The sequence below is a fragment of the Plecotus auritus genome, assembly GCF_963455305.1.
Source record: "Plecotus auritus genome assembly, chromosome: 12".
NCBI lineage: Eukaryota > Metazoa > Chordata > Mammalia > Chiroptera > Vespertilionidae > Plecotus > Plecotus auritus.
In genome coordinates, this window is record NC_137778.1 from 29844973 (window position 1) to 29859076 (window position 14104).

At 46.0% G+C, this 14104-nt stretch overlaps 1 protein-coding gene across 1 annotated transcript in view; it reads left to right on the plus strand.

Moving 5' to 3' along the window:
- The first annotated feature begins 2514 nt into the window (after window positions 1–2514).
- The window catches only part of ADAR (adenosine deaminase RNA specific), a 47310-nt gene continuing 35720 nt past the window's right edge, over window positions 2515–14104 (plus strand). The window contains exon 1 of the mRNA XM_080647405.1: window positions 2515–2619. The gene's annotated coding sequence lies outside the window, so the exon portion shown is untranslated. The remainder of the gene's footprint in view (window positions 2620–14104) is intronic.

Below are 14104 nucleotides of genomic sequence, written 5' to 3' on the forward strand. Positions count from 1 at the left end.
GGCAAGCATGTTTTACTTTTATTAAATATGCCACCAGACAAGGTAGGTCCTTCCCTGGGATAACCACATTACTTTCAGTAGCATGTTGACTAAGTGGTTCTTCCCGAAATAAAATGCACTGGGGAGTATTTGGTGCCAGCAGCCAAATTAGCTTAAATCTTTCTCCAAAAATGCTGAAACGTTCCTAAGAAGAATTGTATTTTAACCCTTGGGACATTACAAGACATTGGATGCCATGAATGCAGTAACAATGGGCTTTCCTCTACACAGGCTACATGCAAGCGAGTGAGGAGAGAATCATCTGCATGGTGCGTTGGGACCATTTGAATGCAGTCCGCTGCAGATCTATTGTAGGTATAGCTATCATTATTTCCCCTCTTTGGGGGTTTTTTATTTTTCCTGAAAAGTTTTTTTTCACATAAAAGAATATTTTGCTTATAGATCAGTCACTTCCATATTAATTTCTTCCCCTACCAATTTAAAGAATGGCCCTAAATGCAGGCTGCAGGCTTACATTTTAAAAGATGTTTGTTCTGCTTTAAAACGAAGAAAGGTTAAGGAGTTCTGTTTGGTTGGTTGGGTTGATTGGTTAGACCAGTGGTCGGCAAACTCATTAGTCAACAGAGCCAAATATCAACAGGACAACGATTGAAATTTCTTTTGAGAGCCAAATTTTTTAAACTTAAACTTCTTCTCACGCCACTTCTTCGAAATAGACTCGCCCAGGCCGTGGTATTTTGTGGAAGAGCCACACTCAAGGGGCCAAAGAGCCGCATGTGGCTCGCGAGCCGCGGTTTGCCGACCACTGGGTTAGACATCAGAGGTGGCTTTTCGTTCTTGAGACAATTTACTAAGTTGTTCTAGAAACTTAAACTTGTGTTTATTAAGAAACCTCAAGTTAAACTATAAAACACAATTATCTCAACCTTGAAATGTATTCATCATGTTTTGTTTAACTTAAAAAAAGAGCTTTCAGAAATTGTCTGTTGTTTTCCCCAAAAAGCTTTATCTCAAATTCAGCATTTCTTCCACTTCCATTTCACTTCTATTTTGCCTTGTTTGTATTAAATTCAGATAAAGGTCAATATAATACTTGTATTAGACAAGATTCTTTTGAATATAGATGACAGAAACTTAAGCAGTAAAAGGGAAATTGCTGACTCCCAAAATTGAGAGAAGGCCAAGGATGCCTCTGGGTTCTAATGGAGCTGGGTGTGGATCAGAGATGTCCTAGGGTTCTGCTCGCTTCATCTGTCAGTCTTATTTATCCCTCCTTGGCTTCATTCTCCAGGCAGTAACTCCCCACAGGGTGGTGAGATGGCCTCAGGAAGGCCTCCTCTCATACCACCCTAGGTTACCCTGGGAGAAAAAGCCATCTTCCTCATTGGCTCCACCTGCAAAACTAGGAAAGCCTCTAATTGGTTCCCTGCATGTTCAGTTGCATGCCCAGCCATCAACGAATCTGTGTGGCAGAAGAGTGGAGGAGGATTCTGATTGGCTAGATCTAGGTCATAAGACCACCTTGAAGAGGGGCGGGTCAGCCTAAACTGACCAAGCACATAGATTCCTCACAAGAAAGAGGGGGTTCTGCTACAAGTGGGACAGAAAGCACATGGGACAGACCAAAGCAGACGTTCAGTTCCACACTTCTAAAGTTTATCTAAATAACAACAGCATGGATAAGTACTTTGAGCTCAAGGGAAGAAAATCAGCCCTGGACGGTGTTCTCAGTGGTTAGAGCCTCGGCCAGAGCACTGAAGAGTCACCGGTTTGATGCCTGCCTAGTCAAGAGCATATACCTGGGTTGCAGGTTGGATCCCAAACGGTGTTTCTCTCTTTGGCTCCCTCCCTCCCTCCCTCCCTCCCTTCCATTTCTCTAAAAATCAACGGGAAAAAATATTTTCGGGTGAGGATTAACAATAATAATAATAACGCACATAAATGTGAAACGAAATTAATGTTAAGAGTTGACTAAGTTTTGTGTGAACGCAAATCATGGAGATTACTTCTGAGGGGGAGACAGTGATAAAGGATGGGACCACTCATAAGTAGATGAAAGTTACTGGTTAATATTTTAGTTCTTGGGTTGGGGTGATGAAGTGGAGAGTTAAGGGGGTGTGTTCATCACATCACTTTTAAAATAAATTAATTTAGTATAAACGGGCTTCCAAGGACTACTGAGTATAGTGCATTATTAACTGATTCTGTGTACTTGAGGGCCCTCTATAGAATCTATATAATGTTGATGGTACCCACAGACCTCCCAGGCCTTCTGGCCCAACTACGTGATAAGTGACTGAGGAGTTTAATCAAGGCTCTGAGCAAAAATGCACCCAGGCACCTACTCCCCATCGTGCCCACAATGCCATTAACAGATCGGTAAAAACCCAAGGCAGACAGGGCAACAACATCCCAGCTTAAGTAGGGCGCAAACAAAAGAGGGAGGAATCACGTGGTGCGCCTCCCACGCGCGGCGCGCCAGTGATGTCAGCAAGCCGCGCCCGGGCCTTTGATTCCCGTCCGACGGCAGAGAGCGACGTGGTGGGGGCGGGCGGGGGGAGCGCCGGGCGGCCGTGGCAGCCTCCGCCGTGGGCTGCGTCCGGAGACTTACAAGACCCGGTAAGAGGCCTGTTTCCTTCTTCGCCATCACCCCCCGGGCCGGGCGCCCGGCTCGCGCCGCCTGTCCGGGCTCGGACACTGATGGGAGGGGTGGCGCGGAGGCTCCCGCGTGGCCTCCCGCGTGGCCTCCGAGGGTCGTCGCGGGGCCGGGTAGGGATGCGGGGTCGGATAGGGATGCAGGGTCTGGGGGCAACGGCTGGGCTTGCAGCCTGGCGGGGAAGCGGGCGCCTGGGCCCGGGTGGCGTGTGCCGTGTGCGCGCCCGTGTGTGTGCGCGGCTGTGGGCAGCAGAGGCTGCGCACGGATGCTCGGGCGCGCGTGCCAGGTTGTGCCCAACAGTTGGGTACCACAGGCCCTTGCTTCCCTCTCGCCTCGGGGAGTGACTGGATTGCGAGGCGCCCGGGACTGGTCCTGGTGCGCGCCTTCCTGTGTCGGGTCGTCCTCGCTGCAGAGGCCCACGCCGCGCCCCTGGGATAACATCCGCCGCCCTTGCATGCCTTACGCAGGGATGGCGTAGGCGGCCGCCGCGGGAGCCCACTGCGGGGTCACGGCTGCCGCGCTCCGCTTGGGTCTGGCCCTGATGCAGGAGGCCTCGTTGCGTCACCTCCCCTTCCTTCATCTGCTGGGCTTGATTCTTGCGCCCATTAGAAGGTAAGCCTGCCTCAGGTGTTGCGAGTTGGTGTCAGAGTTGGGGGAACTTGCCTTTCAAAAGGAGACACCTGTCGTTGGATTTTAAACACGGTGGGTGATTAGCTGAGGGAGCAGAGTCTGAGCAGCTAGAGGAGGATACAGGCCTGCACAGTGGCCGTGGCCGCCGAGGGAGGCCGGTTTTGCTGGAATAGGACATTGGAAGCAGAGAACACAGGAGCATTAAATTGTCGAGCAAATGTGAGTGATGATGCCAACTTCTTTCTTTACCAAAGAAGGCTTGTTCCCATCGTTTCAAAGGTCCTGGAATATCCTTTTCACTTTTTCATTATTTGACAAACAGTTGAGTGCTTGCTGGGGAAGGGGGTGCTGGGACACAGCGGAAAGGGGCATGAACTTTGGAGTCGGTCCGCCCTTTACCAGCTGTGTGACATTGAGTGAGCCACTCTTCTCCTACGTGGTCTTATCTACAAAAGGAGGATAATTATATCTACCTTGCAGGGTTGTTGTCAGAATTTGAAGTGTCTAGCTATTATTAGTAAGGGCACAGCCCCCAGGCACTTGAACTTGCTCCCTCCCTCCGAAGGTTTCCCATTGTTACAGCTGCTTGAGAAATGGGGGTGACTTTTTGCTATTTTGGATGTTTGCTATTCCGCTAGATATGATAAAGCAGACTCGGCGGGCTAGGGGGACAGGTGCAGGTTAGGTGGAAGGGTGAATCTCAAAACACATAATCTCTCTACTATAGACCGCAACATTTTAGAAATGGAAAGAGGTTAAGGCCTCACTTTATTCTTATTAATTGTAGCTTCTTTTCATTGAGCACTTGTTAGGTGCCTTACACTGTACCAAGCACGTTCCAGGTGCTAATTGATTTAATCGAAGCAGCAATCCAGAGCAATAATTTTTATTGGCCAAGACTCTAATACTAGCTAATGGCAGAACGGGAACTCGAACCCAGGCCCTCAGGCTTGTGTTTGGGTCTTGTTATTTTTCAGCAGCCAGAGTCCTGGAAATGTGGACCTGTGTAGGTGGTGGAAGGGAGGCATAAGCAGAGTAGAGGGCCAGTATTTGCCGCAAAAATAATATCGCAAATTGTCCAGTGATAAATGATCTTTTATTTTGCCCAGCATTGTCCAGATGTGAAACCAGATTTGGCCTTTTCACCCAGAAAAACAAGGAAAGGCCTGTGGGCACACAGTGCTGGGACCACGGGCACACAACAGGTAGTTGGTAAATGCCCGTGGAAAGAAGAAAAAAAAATCTTAAGGTGTTCTTTCTGCCAGAGGGAGACCCATTTCTTAATACACAAAGGCTCCCTTAAGCCCAGCTATATGTAATATGAACATCTTTCTGATGCGTGGATTTAAAGATTTGAAGCTGTGTTTGAGACCAAGATTGATCTTGTTATCTGTGACCAACTGATTAGAGTTTTAAGATGTGTGAACAACAGGACCTAAGCTTTTGGGCTTCTGTGGTGATCTCTTGAGATACAGTCGTTTATTTCGCTGTAACATCTGTTGGACTTGGACCATAATGGCCACAGCTGCTCGAGTTAAGCTGGAGAAGACTGGATGAATGTTTGGTAACAGGGGTAAAGAGTTCAAAATACTAGTTGGTTGCAAAATTAAATATTTGGGCAAGATCTGTGACTGATGTACATTAATGTGGGAACAGCAAAGTGGGTTTAAATAGGTGATATTTTTAGTGTTTTTGATATTTTCTGTTGGCTCTGTGTGAAGATGACTTAAGGCTGTATGGTGAATTATTAGGAGCTCACAAGGTTTATAGAACCCATCCATATAGACTGCGACCTACACACCAAAGAGCTTTTGTTGCTGCTTCTATGCCCTCTCAGATGCCTGGAAGCCGCCTGTTTCGCCATCATCAAGCTTGATGGGAGAAACCCTCTGACATAATCCATCCTCCCTTTTTTCTGTACCCCACCACTACCACAGGCACAGTAAAGTGCTTTCCCCAAAAGGGGGTATATTAACCTAGTTGCAAATGGCAGAAAACCAATGTAAACTAACGAGCAAAAATGGGTTTTCCCATATATATATATGTATATTTTTTAATTGATTTCAGAGAGGAAGAGAAAGGGAAAGAGAAATAGAAACATCTATGATGGAGAGAATCACTGCTTGGCTGCCTCCTGCACGCCCCCCATTGGGGATTGAGCCCGCAACCTGGGCATGTGCCCTGGCTGGGAATCAAACCATGACCTCCTGGTTCATAGGTTGATGCTCAACCACTGAGCCAGGCCAGCCGGGCTATTTTCCCCTCTCGGAGCATTTAACTAGGTAGGGGCTTAATCACAAGGAACAACAACAGCCTGTAATTACTGGAATCGAGAGCCTAGGTCAGTGATCAGCAAACTCATTAGTCAGCAGAGCCGAAGTTTGCCGACCACTGAACTAGGAAATACGAAGATGAGCTTCAGGCCTGGCTGGATCATGAGGCTGAAATGAAATCATGAGGACTCTCTTGGGCCTGCCTTTCTCTCCTTTTGGTTTATTAGCCTGAGTCTCTCCTGCTGTTTTCGCTACACATACTGAAAAGTCTGACTCCTGGCAGTCCCCAGCCTGTGACCTCAGCGCTGTCTTCTAGCATTGTAAACTAATGACTGTGGACAAGTAGATACTAGTTTGTTGCAAAATTAAATATTTGGGAAAGATCTGTGACTGATGGGACAGGTCTGTGTCACAGGCCCACTCCTGGGACGAAGGAATAAACTGCCTCTCTATAGCCACATGGGATGGGGACGTACAGAAGTACTCAGCAGGCGAAAACAGCAGATGACTACACTAAGCATGTGTGTCTACAGGCATGCATGTGTTTATATGTGCATCCACTTCTTTGAGGCCCTTCCAGAGCCTTCCAGCTGAAAGGAATCCACCTGCTGCTGTTTGTCCATCACACACTTGTCCTGTTGCGGCATCGCACGTGTTCTCTGTCCCTTCCATGCCTTCGCATTTGCCCTTTGGGCTGCCCCCCCCCCCCCAGATGCCAATGGCTGTCTCCTTTCGGTTTCAGGTGAGGCCTCCCCTTCCAGAAGCCTTCCTTGGCCTCCATCAACGAGTTAGTCGCCCCTTCTCTGTGCTCCCATAAACACCTCAGCACAACTCAACCCGGGGTTTAATTTGTTTGTTCGTTGTCTAAACTGGTCAGTTCTCTAGACCGAGAGCCCTCAAGGACAGAGGTGCTCTTTGCTTTGTGTTCCCGCCTCCTGTGCTTAGCTGGCATGCTTCTTCTTCATAGCCCGTGCAACCAGTTGACATGACATATTTATTTGCTTATTGCCTGTCTTCTCACTAGAACATCAGCTTCATGAAAATAATAGGAAAAGAATTTTCATTTTGTTTACTGCTGTATCGCTAAGGCCAAGGACAGTGCCAGGCACATAGTATGTGCTTAATAAGTGTTATTAAACAAATGAATGAAAATCTGCCCACAGCGAGAAAATGCTGGCATGGTGTTGATGAGGCTGCCGATCTACCTGATACTGCTCTCCCTGTAAAAGTCTGTGAACTCGGGTACCACATGGTCTATCCTGTAAATGTCCGTGGATGTAGGGAGTGGTTATAGGGTTAAGCCTCGGACTGACCTGCTGGCAAAGCCGCAAACAAGTCCCAGCTTCGAGGGCACAGCCCTCTTAGCATAATTAAGCTTGATCTTGTGACTGCTCCCTAGATCTTTCCTGGGTAGCTAATGGGCTGTGGGAGGTGCAGCAAGTGCTACCAAAACAAGTGAAACTTACAAGAATATTGTAAATTACCTTGTTTACCTCTGACTATAAAATAAAGCATCAGCTAGCAGTGTGGATCTGTTCTGTGGTCTCAGTCATGCACAGAAGATCCACAGACCCAGCTTATTCTCTTGGTCTGTCTTTTCTTCATCCTTTGCCGGCCCTCCCTCAGGCTCACCGAACCCTTGGCTGTGCTGGTTAGGCACAAGTGGCGCCCAACGGGGGGCTGAGTTTGGCCCAAGTGGCACTCAATGTGGACCTGAGTGTGAGGGAACTGCAATTGTCAGGTGAAAGGGGGCCCAAGGCGTGCGCACGCAGTAAGTAAGGTAGGGGTGTAGTACTAGCTAGGTGTAAAACATGGGAAATTCAGGATCGCAGGGAAAGAGTGTTTGCGTATCCATGCTGAAGGCTATGCTCCAAGCAAGGGGCGGTTCTGTGAGGTATGAACAGCTTTTCAATTTTTTGGATTTTGTGAGTAAAACCTGCCCATGGTTTTCTGAGGAAAAAAAGGTAAATATAGAGGCATGGGAGAAGGTAGGAAAACAACTTCACGATCATTATATAGCTGAAGGTCCAGAGGAAATGCCTGCCTCTACTTTCAGTCTGTGGTCCCTGATTCGAGACTGCCTAGAGCCCACTCCAGAAGGGGAGTGGAGGAATGTGGCAGGGAATCAAGACAGATGGGGGAAGGTTGCCAAAGGCTTCCGACTCCACCATCGGTGCCTCTGCTGCCTCTTCCAGTACCTGGGGCTACAGCTCCTGTGGGAGAGAGCCCTCTGGACAATGCACTTCCTCCCAAATATGAGCAAGGATTGGAGGAAGCAAGGGAACAGCGCTGGTAGATTTGGAATGATGGGGGTGGAGATATGCTAAAGTATTGCCTCAGGGGATGGCCAATTGTCCTACCTTATGTCAGGATTTTGTGGCTGCAGCCATACATCCTATAAGGGAAAAATATCCCGAGGCTTCTATTATTCATTATATGGATGACATTCTCTTAGCTCATAAAAATGAAACGCATCCCAGTCCTCCCATGCTTCGCATCATCAAAATTCTGCTGCCTTATGCAAACAATTCCGTATTTCTAGGGAGCAAGTTCGTCAAATTTTTTAAGCAATGCTCTCGGTGTGGAATTCATTGCCCTGTACAATCGTTGGGGGTTAATCCTAGGGGTCTTAAACCTAATCAAATTTGGCAAATGGATGTCACCCACATACCGGAATTTTGTAAGCATAGATGGGTACATGTTAATGTAGATTACCTGCTCCCACTTTATCTTTGCGACTCCCCAAACGGGAAAGAGTGCCCAGCATGTAATTAATCATTGCCTAGCTGCCTTTGCGGTACTAGGTCCTCCCTTAGAGCTAAAGACAGACAATGGACCCGCATACACCAGTTCTGCTTTTCAACATTTTTGTCAGCAATATCAAATTTGTCATAAAACTGGTATCCCTTACAACCCTCAAGGTCAAGCAATAGTGGAAAGAGCAAATCGTACTCTTAAAATGCAATTACTAAAACAGAAAGGGGGAGACGGATGTTATGTGTCACCTCAAAACAAACTCAGTCATGTTCTTTATACTTTAAATTTTTTGAATTGCGATGCAGAGGGTCATACAGCAGCCGAAAGGCATAGGGCCTCCAGTACAATAGCCTCCACAGGGTTAGCCCGATGGAAGGATGCACAAACTGGACAATGGTTTGGACCAGATCCAGTAATGATGTGGGGAAGAGGTTGTGTTTGTATCTTTCCAGAAGGAGCAGCGCAGCCAATTTGGGTGCCAGAGCATTACCTGCGTCACCGCAGTGGACCCAGAGAAGCTCCTTGTCCCATCGTTCAAAAGACTGAGAGTTGCCCCGATGACAGCAAAGCGGAAAAGGAAGATGATGAAGGCTATGCAAGAGACCGAGGTGCCAACATGGGGTCAGCTGAAGAAGTTAACAACTGAGGCCCAGCAGATGGCAGAAAAGCAAGAAGTGGAAGCTACTCCCTCAATCATGTTTCTGGCCATGCTAGCATTGGTTAGCTGCCAATCTTCTGCAAACTCTTGCGCAGCCAAGTCCGAGGACTCTTGAGTAAATCAGCAAAAGAAACTTTCATTTATTAGAAAAATGTTACTGTAGTTTCTCTATTATTGTAGTGTTGCATTGGCATTGTTTTATTAATAACCATGTCTAGGTTTTACATTGGCATTGTTTTGTTATTGGGTTTTGCATTGGCATTGTTTTGTTAATATTTTAAGTCAGAAATTTGTTCTTAATGTTTAATGTTCCATTATTAGTAGCTTAAAATTAAAAGAAGGGCGAGATGTAGGGAGCGGTTATAGGGTTAAGCCTCGGACTGACCTGCTGGCAAAGCCGCAAACAAGTCCCAGCTTAGAGGGCACAGCCCTCTTAGCATAATTAAGCTTGATCTTGTGACTGCTCCCTAGATCTTTCCTGGGTAGCTAATGGGCTGTGGGAGGTGCAGCAAGTGCTGCCAAAACAAGTGAAACTCACAAGAACATTGTAAATTACCTTGTTTACCTCTGACTATAAAATAAAACATCAGCTTGCAGTGTGGACCTGTTCTGTGGTCTTAGCCAGGCACAGAAGATCCACCTTGACCCAGCTTATTCTCTTTGTCTGTCTTTTCTTCATCCTTCGCCGGCCCTCCCTCAGGCTCACCGAACCCTTGGCTGTGCTGGCACGCTACACGTGAACTCGGGTACCACGCGGCCCATCCCGTAAATGTCCGTGAACTCGGGTACCACGCGGCCCGTCCCGTAAATGTCCGTGAACTCGGGTACCACGCGGCCCGTCCCGTAAATGTCCGTGAACTCGGGTACCACGCGGCCCGTCCCGTAAATGTCCGTGAACTCGGGTACCACGCGGCCCGTCCCGTAAATGTCCGTGAACTCGGGTACCACGCGGCCCATCCCGTAAATGTCCGTGAACTCGGGTACCACGCGGCCCATCCCGTAAATGTCCGTGAACTCGGGTACCACGCGGCCCATCCCGTAAATGTCCGTGAACTCGGGTAACACGCGGCCCATCCCGTAAATGTCCGTGAACTCGAGTACCACGCGGCCCATCCCGTAAATGTCCGTGAACTCGAGTACCACGCGGCCCATCCTGGAAGGGCAGAGCCTCTCCCCAAGGTGCATCTGTCTGGACCTGCAGAGGCCGAGGGTCAGGCCCCAGGAGAGGCCGCCTGGAAATTCCTCCCTTTCAGATGTTACACTCCCTCAAACCTTTCCAAACTACAATGGGTTGTAATATGAAGGCTTTTTCTATAGTTTGAGTCTTTTTCCTTATTTATTTTTTTAAAACATTTTATTGAGCACTTACAATATTCCAGACACTGTTCTAAACCCTTCATAAATAACAACTCATTCTTTGACCAGAGTTTTGGGATCAAAGCTTGTGCACTTCCAAACATTTTTCTTTTTAAGTACCAGTACATTTTTCTTTTTAATTGTTATTATTATTATTTCAGGTTAGAAAAGTATAAAAGAAAGGAGACCTCTCTCCATCCAGCTCACCTCATCCTCCAGAGGTAGAGCTACTGATAATAGCTTGATGTGTGTCTCCTTCCTGACCTTTTCTTAGGATTGTACAGTTATAGCTACTAATAAAATAAAATATTATATATGTAATTTGGTTGTTGCTTCGTTTCCAAATGCAGCCACGTTCTACATGCTGATCTGCACTTTGCCTTTTCCAAAGCTGCTTGGGGTGCTTCCCTTCGGGGTGCTTCCGCTGCTCCCACCACTGCTCCCGGGGCAAAGCGGCCCTGCTTGGGGGGTGCAGAGCTGGATGGGGGCGGGGGGCAGTGGCCCGGAGTGAACTCTGTCCTTCAACTGCTCTTCACGCTCTCCCAGGGAGGCCCAAACCCTTATCTCCCACTCACCTCCATCTTCCTGGTTATTGTGGTGCCTTGCTGAATGCCATTCGTCTCATGCTCACCACCACCAACAACAAAAGGAGGTGGGGAATTCCCATTTGTTTCTTTTAACACAGAAGAAAAGTTCTCATGTAAAGACTTGAGGTGACACGCTGCTATTTACCCCCAAACATCAGGCCCCACCCTCCCGTAGTGCTTAGTCCTGATTGGCTTCCCTAAAAAGTGAATGCCCATATACACCGAATGCCCACCCATTCCACTGGCCCTCGCTCTCCCTGCCTTTCCAGGACTGGGTATTTTAACTAAAAAAGGAACATCTTTTTGATGTTCATCAATTGAAAAATGGCATCTCATTTTAATTTGCATTTTTGTTATGTTTATGTTTGAACTCTTTGCATATGCCTATTAACTATTTTATCTTTTTTTTTAATTTTTGTGTTTAAAATTTTTGTCTGGTCCCTTGTGTTATTTTTATAAATTATACAGATTTTCTAAAAAAAACATGAGTATATGCTCATTATAAAAAACAAACAAACTATTTGCTGTGAATATTTTTCCAGTTTGGTGTTTGCCATATAATTTTGGCTTTATCATCAAACATACATATTTTTCATTTTTATGTAGACATATTTTGTGTTTTTATATTTTTCTTCCTTTGCTTGTAAGCTTTAAAATATTTTTTCCTCATTCTGTATTCTAGTCTCTTATAGTTTGCTTTTTGACCTATTACTTTAAAAAGCTAATTTTCAGTTTTATTTCAGATTATGACGATATTTGATGGAAATATTATGTAATGTTTACATAAAATCCGTTTGAATTAGATAAAGATCTGTATTTCATTTTAAAGATCCTTGCATTAGTGCTACATGACATATTTTTCCTTTTTAAAATAATTGATCAAGCCCTAGCCGTTTTGGCTCAGTGGATAGAGCGGCGAACTGAAGGTTCGATTCCAGTCGAGGGCACATGCCTGGGTTGTGGGCTCAATTCTCAGGAGGGGGCGTGCGGAAGGCAGCCAATCAATGATTCTCTCCCATCGTTGATGTTTCTCTTTCTTTCTCACTCTCCCTTCCTCTCTGAAGTCAATAAAAATATATTTTAAAAAATAATTGATCAAAATATCAAAGCTTGCTCCACAAAACTGAGATTCAGCTACATGTATACTTCTCATGATGATCTTAATGTTCTTAGCATTTCCATAAATTGCTGCATGAAAGTGTTTATCTGTGTCTGTTGATCTGGTTTAAGGAAGTATTCTTGTTCTGCTGAATGTGTGTGTAGCCTAGATGATGAGTGGTAGCCAAGATGGTGAATTTAGCCTCTTCCGGAGCCCTTACCCCATTGTTTCCCTGACTCTTTTTGCAATAAATAGCACGTCATTTATGTGTGCCATTCAGTGAGTTTTGACAAATATATAGTCTATCCATTTAATCACCATTCAAATCAAGAGCATAAAACATCTCCAACACCCCAGAAAGTTCCCTCATGTTCCTTTCTAGTCACCACCATCCCCAAGGGCCACCACTGTTCTAATGTCAATCGTACGTTAGTTTTGCCTGTTCTAAAATTTAAAGTAAATGGAATTGTACTTTTGTGCATGGATTCTTCCAGCGAGGTTAAACCATGTTGCATGTGTCAATATCTTCTGTATGAATATACCTCAATAGTTTATTCATTCTTCAGTTAGTTGATGGACATTCAGTTAGTTTGAGGCTATCTATCTATACTAATAATAGCCTAGGTCAGTAGTCGGCAAACTCATTCGTTGATTGAAATTTCTTTTGAGAGCCAGATTTTTTAAATTTAAACTTCTTCTAACGCCACTTCTTCAAAATAGACTCGCCCAGGCCGTTGTGTATTGTGGAAGAGCCACACTCAAGGGGCCAAAGAGCCGCATGTGGCTCGCGAGCCGCAGTTTGCCGACCACAGGCCTAGGTGGTTGTCACGCCCTCACACCGTGATGCCCTCACGCCGTCACAAGGAGGCCTTGGGGGGGGGGGTCCCACGGCTGCGAACACTGCAGAGACGCGGGGCCCCCAGCTCCAGCCTACCTCTTTGGGGCAATCCATCAAGGAGCCCCAGAGTCCCAGGTCTCACGCGATTTCACACGCCGGGTCACTAGTTAAGAATAAAGCTCTATGAACTTTATTATTGCTACCATCATAACCATGTTAAAGGTACCATTCAGTAGTGTTACATTTATTCACATTGTGACACATCTCCAGAACTTTTTCATCTTGCAAATCTGAAATTCTGTACCTGTTAAACAGCAACTCCCCATTCCCTTTCTCCTAGCCCTGGTTCTATGGCAATTCTTGTATGTCTTTTTATGCCATTTCTTTTCATTGTTCTGTATCAGGTGCTGGGTCCTAGGGTAGTTATGTATTTAACCTTAGAAGAAACTGCCCAGTGGTTTTCCAGTTGCTTGTACCATTTTATGTTCCCACCGGCAGTGTGCAGGAGTTCTAGTTGCTCCATATTCTGACCAATATTAGCTATCTCGAGTTGTTATTATTTTAGCCATTCTGATAGTTGTGAAGTGGTATCTTGTGGTTTCATCACATCATATTTTAATTTGTTTACATGACTGTTTCTATTACCATACTGAGCTTCTGAAGGGCAAGTTTTATGCAATATGTATTTACATTTTAAAAATAGATATTTTTATTTAAGAGAGGAAGGGAGTGGGAGAGGGAGATAGAAATATCAATGATGAGACAGAATCATTGATTGGCTGCCTCCTGCATGCCCCCTACTGGGGATCAAGCCCAAAACCCAGGCATGTGCCCTGACTGGGAATCGAACAGTGACCTCCTGGTCCATAGGTCCATGCTCAACCCATGAGCCACACTGGCTGGGCTGATGAGCACCTTCTACAGCCAAAGCACTGTGCTGGGTCATGGGGTTACAAGACTTGTTCTGCTCAGGAAAGAAAGACATTACAACTTAAATGATCATACAAATGTGTAACTACAACTAGTGCTAAGGATTATGAAGAAAGCTTCCTACAAGGCTGCAGGAGTGGGCAAACAGGGTGGACGATGCCTTTTGTGAAGTGTGATTAGGGTAGGCGTGGCCATGGAGTGGGGGCACACTGCAGACCTTGTTATGGACTTGGGCCTTTATCCAAAGAGCAATGGGTAAACACTAATGGGTTTAAAGAAAGTAGTTGGGAGGTGACCTGATCGTATGTGAGAACATTTTG